The following is a 9,181-nucleotide window of genomic DNA, read 5'->3' on the forward strand; positions in this document are numbered from 1 at the left end:
TCGGAAAAAATGAACCAGATTGGCTTTTGTTGTTGTTGAATAACACATTCAGCAGCTACTTCTAAGGGCTACCAGGCACCTTAGAGACAAGATGCAGAAGACACAATCACCTGGAGGATGAAATGCTCAGTTTCAAGTCCTTCCCTCTGTTACACCTTGATGGTGTCAGCCAGGAAATGGGGGAGGAAGCCCTACAAGGCAGAGCAATTGGAGTCTGCAGCGTCAGGACTCAGAATCTAGCTGGGCCAGCAGCCTGCTGGCTTTCATTGAAAATAATCATGGAAATGGCAAATTCCAGTGGAACATCTCAGTTTGTTCAAATCAGCATTTTTCAACCTAAACTGCTTTCCATCAGAATCATTCATTTAACCAGACTTAATGCTCATGACTAACACAAGATAGCAATGAAAGGGAGTTTGCAAAGTCATTTCAGYGAGCGGTGCTAGCAGTGTCTCTTGAAATAGTTTCTTGAAAGAGAAGGAGATGAGGTTACCAGAGGCAGCCCCAGTTGGGGCTGAGCACAAAAGGTACCCAAGATTCAAGATCTGGCTGGAGAAAAGTCTGGGATTGTTACTGTTACTACAACATCGCAGTRTTTCTCTGCTCTCTAGATTTGTAGGAACTGCGAATTTACTCCAGGCAGCTTCTTTGATCAACCCTCCCTGACACTGGCTCTCACTCTAAGGTTGTAGGTGTGGGTGTGCGTGCACGCAGGTGTAAGGGTAGCCCCTCTCCGGAGGCCTACAACCAACTAAAAATGGCATCTTGGACTTCAGAAGTTTCAACTTTTTCCCTCAGCATCAGCTGGCAATTTTTTAATATACTGTTTTTTCAAAGCTGCTTTCCCTTGCTCCTTTTTTGTCTCTTCTTTATATTTTTTATCATTCAATGGTGATATTTCTACTGCTCTGAATAGTGGGAAAAACAGATATAAGTAAAAAGCAAGAAAAGATGTAAAAGTTTCCACACACTGTTGAGTGGATTTAGGCAGTAGTTCAGTATGGTAAAGTTATGTCAAAAGCAGGCACTGGGCTAAACTATATTCCAGTAAGTCCCTTACGTTTTGATAAAGAAGATGGTTTGTGTGTGAGGGAACAATTAGAGAAGAGAAAATAATACCTGGTTAGGTCTGCCAGACCTTCATACCTCTGCAGTTTAATTGTATATACAACTTTCTTCATTTACATTCTTATCTCTATTTTGATKTATACTTTTTCATGAAAGTATATCTTTGTAATTTTTTTTTCTGATCGTAGGTGTAGAATATATTTATTTTAGGGTGCTTTAACAAGAGGAAAAGAAGCCTAAAGTATTTGCAAAGATATGTTTGATTTCCTGGCCTTGGCATTCCTTCCTGCTGGAATGAAGAGTTTGCAAAACAAATTGCCAGAATATGGACTTAAGAGTCTGTCAGCTAACATGAAAAGGAGGAGATGGATGTAGGAGACATGGAAAAAAAAAGTACCATTTGGCAAGATTCCCTGTGTAAGAGGGAAAAATTAGAAGGCACAAGTGAATTTAGCATAATGAAACAAAGACATTCACAAATTTAATTTTGAAAACAGTGAAACATCTGAAAGTGCAGAGACCTARGACTAGTAAAGACACTTAGCTATTTGACAACACTTTTACTCTTCAAACTTTAGGACAAAAATGAGTTGAATAGTYTGTTCTTCCTCTGTATTTCGGATGAGATACTCATTTTGCATTGGCTTAGTGGGTAAGAACCTGCYCACTACTACAAACATGAGCCATCGTAGGAGGGAATGCATTCAAGAAAAGGAATGTATTTCTTGATAATTGGGTCCCCTGGAAGAAGGAGTCCAGATACAGCAGTGAAATGCCTGTCTATAGCTAGGAAAAAAAAAATTATGGGTTGGGATAGTGTCCAAGTCAGGATTTTCAAAGGAATACTTAGTTTGCGAGAGCACATGATAGATTACAGGAAAGTGAGGGGTCGTCCCTGCTAAACAAGCAAACAGGGATTTGGCCTACTTTACTGTGSTAGTACTCGTTTACTCTGCTCTTTGGTCTGCTGTAAATAAGAAATCAAGTTCCTGATAAAGCCAGTGGTTCCTCTCCCCAAAAATGAGTGAAACGGAAACTGAGAGAGGGTTTGAGGACTTGTTCCTAGCTAAGACCCAGAAGGGATTCTTTTTTAAGTCAATAAAGTTATCCTTTGTCGCAATGCAGTTTTCTACCTCGTTTCTTCCCTCCATGAAGAGAAGGCATCAGTTTTTCCTTGATACCGTGTTGTGCATAGAGCTAGATCTATAATTCATGAGCATGAAAACAGTGGCATTGAAAAGAAAACCTGTCATAAATTAAGCTATTAGGCTTTTAAATGAGCAGTGATGACTGTGGAGATGCAGAACATTTATTGCAATTCTAAATAYAGCAATAATGCTAAAAGGTTTTCATCAATACATGTTAAAAACAGAATACTGAAGGTTCTTTGAGCTTAWTTTTTTCCCTCTAAATAGCATTAGCATTTTTTTTTCCCTCAGTTTTGGGGTTAGGGTGGGAGTAAGGTGCTGAGGTTGTTTCATGGATGCTCTTGGAGACCCCTAAGGGTATGAAGGAGCTGTTTACAGTGAAGGTTCTCAAAAAGATACCATGGCTTTAATAGGTTGGGAGAGGCAGGTGAGCATCAGAGGGCTGGCAGGAGATGTTATTCATGTGGAGGAAGCCCCAGATGGGTCAAACACTCCCATGCCCCATTACAATCCAGTATTGCAAAAGGTGGTGGTTAACCCTAGGCAATTAGGTCCTTTTGCTGGGGAGGGAAAATACTAAACTGCTTCACTGTAGCGCTGGAGGGACACGTGGCAGTGCCACCACGGATCATGAAAGGCTTAAGAGGGAAGATGAACGCAGCTGTTTGGGAAGGCAGAGAATGAAGAGCCAGGGGAGGAGCCATGCAAGGATGTGGCCAGGGGCACTGCTCTCTCCAGGGCCCTACCCCATAAATTCTCCACTGCAATCAGAATTAAGTTTTAATGTGTTTATAGGTGTCAAGGTACGTACATACACAAGTCCCTAATCCCATTTGGGCAAATGYTGTCACCACTTACACCACTGCAAATGGACTGTTAGTCTGATGACTTTATTGGAACTTTCAATATTTATTCCAGACTGATTGGCAAAAGAAGTTATTCCATTGACTTAAATCGAACCTACAAAGGATCAGGCTTCTTGTACTGCAGTAAAAGGGATCAGGAAAAGATATTGTAAAATGCAATATGAAAGAAAAATAAAGCTGCAGCTTCAGCCTGTGTAAATCACTTGGCGCCATGCCCACGTTTTTTTATTTGAAGTTAAATATGATAGTTTTCTGTGGGAGTTGAAAAATACAAAAGTTCTCCTGGGATATTGTAAACATAATTCATGTTCGCTCAGGCAACCACTGATGTCACTTCCGGCCTGCGGCGAGTCCAAGTCACTGGATGTGCCGGGGCTTTGTCAAAAATAGCAGCTTCATAAATCCGCCCATTCCTTTAATTAGGCATCCCCGATGACAGGATTAAGATTGAATGCTTTCATTTCAGATTGGTTAATGAAGCGCTTTCTAATGTTTTTATGTCACATACAACAGGCTGCCCTCTAAAAGCACCCGAGGTGCTGAGATGCACCTATTGCACGATCATTAACTACTTCAGGTACAGCTGGAGAGGAGACACTTCCTTATCCAAAGGTTAAAAGGAAGATGATGTAGATATTTGATTATCTCGTCTTGTGTTTGTAGACTACATGCAATTTGCAGACAAATTAGGCTGGAAATTCAGTAAATTCAAATACAGTTCTGCTCATTTTTTTAATTAGTTATTTAACAGAGTAAACATTTGATCAAGATCAAAGAACATTTTCATATTGTGTTTTTCTCCTGTGTCTAGTTTGTATTGAAATATTATTAATTGAAAAAGGAACAAAACAAACACCCGAAGAAGATAGTCTTCCACTACTTTTGTCCTTCTATTTTGTCAGTGGATGGATGGGTGGAAGAGATGAATTTGCTGCATCTGGGCACAGGCTAGATAGCTGCAAACAAGTTCCTACTGACCCACACTTCCAACTATGATCAAACCACCCAGAGGAACTAAAAGAAATGTAATTGCCCATTCCTGCTAAGCTGTTATCCAGGGCATTGCAAGCACCAGGCAACTTTGCTGATACATTGAGATAAAAGTTRCCTAATAGCTGAGCTGTCAACACTGTTCTGTATGGGATTGGTGGCTACTGGTATGGCCTAATGAATTACTAAACATGTGCTTAAATCCTATTCATTATATTCAGTTGAATGTTTTCCTCAATCCTGAGTATTATTTATCATTTTTGTGTTGATAGTGCTCAAAATCACCAGGCCCCACAGAAGTCAGGGAGGAATGTGCACAGGAGAAGAAACTGTTCCCTGCTCTGAAGAGTTTATGGTCTTTGGAAGGATAAAGAAAAGGTGTTTGTATGAAATAACAACAGGCAAAATGAGGCCAGGGAAAAAGGAGGGAAAATCGTTTTTCCTGCTTTTGAGCAAATGCCTGTGGTGGCCAACTTCAGAACATCTGGTCTCCCAGTGTGTTTTCTCACATCATGCCAATACCTGACTAGGATAAACAACTTTATCTAGGTTCTTATTTCTTACCATCAGAGGCTGATAAGAAAACTTACTCCTATCAGCGTGAGATTCAAGCAGAGGGAAGAAAGATTTATGCTTGTTTGAAACCAGCCTCCACCCTGCCTAATTGTTCAGTGTTTGAAGAAACGTGTAGTTTAATCAGGCAGATTTTTATTTTCCAGGAGGCTGTAGATCACAGCATCAATGCTCCTCTCGCCACCCACCAAGCAGTCAGCATACAGCTCCAGTTTGTTTTCGCATGGAAATTACAGTGTGCTTCCCCTCTGTAATTTACTGTAATGCTGATATTTTGTACTTCTTCAGCACCTTCCCTTCCCCAGGCTCTGACTGCTATGGAAAAATGACTATATTAAGTATTAAGCCCACAACATACTCCAGAGATGAGAATAATACATATATTGATGGGCTAATGAGGGCATGGAATATGACCCTCTCCCATATTACTATTTTGATGGTATTTTGAGATGTTTCCTGCCCCAGTACTTGTTGTCACCAGGTCAGAATCAGATATCCATGCAGATTCATCTGGATCTGAATACAGCCTATGGGATCCGTCCTCAGAGCATGAGATTTCTCCTCCTGGATCATTCTGCAAATCAGTTTTGGAAATATATTTTGGGAAATATATTTGGAAAATTATCTATTTTCAGTACTTTCAAGAGCATTTGATCTGCCAAAAGTCTCTTGTCAGAAAGAGTTCAAAAAAAATTCTTTTCTGTAGGTGTACAGGCTCTTTTCAAGGGTTAGGGAGCTGGGCTCTACTGAGACTGTCGGAAGCAAAATGTGTCTTAGGAAAATGGATGAGATTCCCTATTGTAAACCAACCTCTTTCATACAAGGCCAGTTTGATCTGGGGGTCCCAGCTTGAACAAAAGCTGACTTAAGCAGTTTAAAAGTTCAAATGAAGTGCATCAGGGAGCTTTCAGTACAGTTCAGCATGACTGATGGTCTCTGCTACAGAGAAGCACAGGAACTGAAAATGAAAGGTTTTCCCAGTTGCAAGCCTTCTCCTTTTATCACTTCCAGGATTGAACAGGTGACTTGCACTCTTGCACTCTTGGCTAAGAACTATCTCAGGTTAACCTTTCACACTTGTGTATGTGATTATAATAAGTTATGATATCCATTTGTAGTGCTGATTGCAAYGTGGTAATAATATTGCTAAATAATTATACAACTATTTTATTCCAAGCACCGCATTACTTCAGCCAAACATAGCAAGGGCACTCTAAACAAGAAGTACCTACCTCCACTGCTGCCTTATCTTTTGAGCATGTCTGAACAGGAGATTAATTTCTATAATACCTCCATTTAACATGATAACAGAAAGAAAATAGCTACTCTAAGGGGATGTGGTGTCTAAGTGTTTTGACATGTCTGTCTATCTCTTTAGGCTCTTGTACTATATCCATTTCTATATCTGAACACCTTTTGACCTTCTGAAAGATGAAAAATCATTCTTTCTTCTGCTTTTTTTTTTTGAAATGTTAATTAAAACACCCTCTCAGTGCATGTCAGAAAATCACCTACTAAGCAAGGGCCAGTAGATACTAGTTGGCAGCATTCCTTAAATGTGTTTTCCCAAAGAGCTGGTTTGTTTYCCACTTTTGGTGATTGACTGAATATAAAGCTGTGTTTGAGGAAGAAAAACTACATCAGTCTTTGCAAGAATTCAGGTACCTACAGCCATAAAGAGTTTTAAGACTGCATGTTGTCAGCTGTGCAGTTTTATCCTTCTACTTTAATACTATTTAGCAACTGAACTCAGAATAATTAAATTTCAGGCCCATGCCCTCAAATGATTAGAAAAACTCGTCCATAGTACGCACAGATGTAAACCACGCCAGGACTCGAACAATGACTTTTTTAGAAGGCTGGTCTTCGAAAGGATTGTGTACGACTTCCCAGCCTCACCCCACGTGACTGTCCGCGCTCTGGATTCCTGCTTCCCCTCTTTGTTTCCAAGTGCCTTTCTTGTAACTCCCACCCCAGTGCTCCACATGGCTGTGCCCCACTCCTCCAGTGACCCTCGCTCTCTCTTCCTTCAGGGAACTCCAGGATCTAACTCTCATTAAGCTCAACAAAGCAAGTAAGTGCTCTTGAGGAGATGATCTTGCAATTCAAAGGGCTGTCCAGACAACCTTTTTCTCCTGGTTTTCTTCAGGCAAAGCGATAAAGTTCATGCTCCTTTGCCCCCAAACAGTGACTCTAAGAAGAATTTTAGGTTCTAAGGCTTCCAATGAAATTTTCCTCCTCTCTCACCTGCCATCCCTTCCCCCTCAAACTAATTTGACCACATTAAGTCATTTTTCTCACAACTCCAATCCCAGCATGTTTGCTGGCATCATTTCAGCTATTTGGGAGTTGCCTGGAGGCAGCGGACATTCTGATCCTGCCTCACCTGCAATTAAATGCTTCTCAACACTGTTTGGAGTTCAAAGTAGGTAGTATATGATTGCAATAAAAAAATCTATACTAATATACATAAAATCACAACTGTGTGTATATGCACATACTTGTTCAATAGGATGTTCCTAAAGTGTATTGTATTAGACAGTTCATTCATACTGGAACTGGGAAAGCAGAATGAAGTTTTAAATTACTCATTTTTCTTTATTCATATCCTCATTAACAAAATCCATTCTGCTAATTACAGTGGCCACATCAAGAGGTAGCAACAGTATTTTTATAGTAATTCTTTTTTCTCCTTTTTATCAACTTCTATCCTGCAGGTAAAATGATGTCTTCATTTGCTCATGCTAAGGTACTATCATTGGCAATAATGGATAGAGAGAAAATAATATGAATTTTATGTGTATTTAGTACTGCCAACTAATCAAAGAAAATCAGTACCTTCTTCTCAGAGTGCTGCATTCATTCTCTTTTCCTTTACAGATGCCTAGAGATGAGTCTGAGAGCAAAGCAAACTCCACGGAGACTTTTATCTAGATGGAAGAGACAGGAAGAAAGAACTTGTAAGTATGAAATTAATTCCAGTTGAAATCAAAATGATTTAAGTCTGTATCTTAGCACTTTTCTGTATCTTAGTGACAAACTTCTGTTGGTGTGTAAATTTAGGACCCGAGCTATGTTTTTTCCAAAACTTTTACTGCATTACTTGTGATACTATCATTATAATTATAGTTAACTCAACAATGGAAAATTGTCTTCAAGACAATAGAAGCACTAGAGACCAGTTAAAAACAAATAGTTTATATGAGCCCTGGAAGTACATTCTGGTTACCTATGCACTTGTGTCTCTTAATACAGTCAGCTGCAAAGTCAGGTCAAGAAAGATTTTTTTTGATCAGTGCATATACCTATAACCTTTCCTTTGTAAGTATATCAAGATACAGGTTGCTGTAGAAATTTTAGGATTAAGTAGTGGAAGAGAATTTCTTTTATTGTCCCTCATGAACTGCTTTATTACAACAGCATCTAGAGAAGCCTATCAGAAATAGATACACTCAAAACCTTTATAATAAAAACATTTTTGAAAAGAAATCTGTCATGTTATGTGTTTGTACAAGGTCTAGTCTGATGGGATTAGAGCACCTAAGAGTTGTGCTGCTCGGCTGCAGAGAGTCCTTTCCACAAAGCTAGAAAGCTAAGCAGTGACCAAAAAATAATATATATATATATATACCTATATATATAAAAAAGTGTGAATGAGACTCCTGAATTAAAATATGCTCAGCCTACCCAGCTACCACTTGTCACAGGCACAATACGAAAACATCTCTGGTGTTGGCAGACAACGGTGCTGATGGGTTATGTGAAGCAAATAGTTCTTTATTCTTCAGGGATCTGAAATGCTGATTGACACCAGTGATTATGGGAGCTCTGGGATCTCACTGCACGAAAGGTCCTAACAACAGCGCTGCCGCTTCGCTCACTTTGCTAGAGAGCATTTGCTCAGAGCAGAGAACAGACTTTACCATCCACTTAAGTGACTGAAGCCTGAGGTTTACGTGGGAAGGAAGGGAAAGAAGACTGACTTGATCCGAGACGACGACTCGTTTAAGGACATCGAGTCTGCCCAGTTGCACCTTTATAGAGGAAAGTACCACACTTTTCTGTTATTGTTATATAAGTAATTTTACAGTGCAACATTTTTCCCTAATAYGAAACTGTCCTCAGCACTCGTGCAAACTATGTCTGTGAAAAATTGTTTATAAGTGTCACAGGTTAACTTAGTTACCCTAAACAGGGGTGTTGCTCTTATCACCAATTGTAAAATGGTTCTAAAGTCCCATAGTGGTGGGTTCTATAGAGATACATCTTTAGAGGGTGCTTTTAACCAAAATGAACATTTTTAATAAATAAGTCAGAAAAATAAAAGAGAGCAAAGACACGGAAAAACAGTGCATCTTAGATCTCCCTGTTCTTTATGGTGCAATGTACTTTCCACTTGACTTTTTAACTTCTGTAGCAAATATTCAGATAAAGCTGAATAATAAACACGTAGATTGATGCCTGGAAATTTTCCCTTTTAATTAAGTTTATTAGACAGTAATTTCCAAAAGGAAATATTACAGGGAACAGTCCAGC

The 9,181-nt window shown here is 39.4% G+C and overlaps 1 long non-coding RNA gene across 1 annotated transcript; it reads left to right on the forward strand.

Moving 5' to 3' along the window:
* Window positions 1–6,625: 6,625 nt before the first annotated feature.
* LOC146596123 (uncharacterized) lies at window positions 6,626–8,526 on the forward strand. The gene is made up of 3 exons (XR_014895813.1): window positions 6,626–6,719; window positions 7,526–7,605; window positions 8,434–8,526. It is a non-coding gene; the product is annotated as an uncharacterized LOC146596123 (long non-coding RNA).
* The last annotated feature ends 655 nt before the right edge of the window (window positions 8,527–9,181 follow it).

The sequence above is a fragment of the Rhea americana genome, unplaced genomic scaffold (genome assembly GCF_003343005.1).
Source record: "Rhea americana isolate MKP2758 unplaced genomic scaffold, rheAme1 scaffold_21, whole genome shotgun sequence".
NCBI classification, from domain to species: Eukaryota; Metazoa; Chordata; class Aves; order Rheiformes; family Rheidae; genus Rhea; species Rhea americana.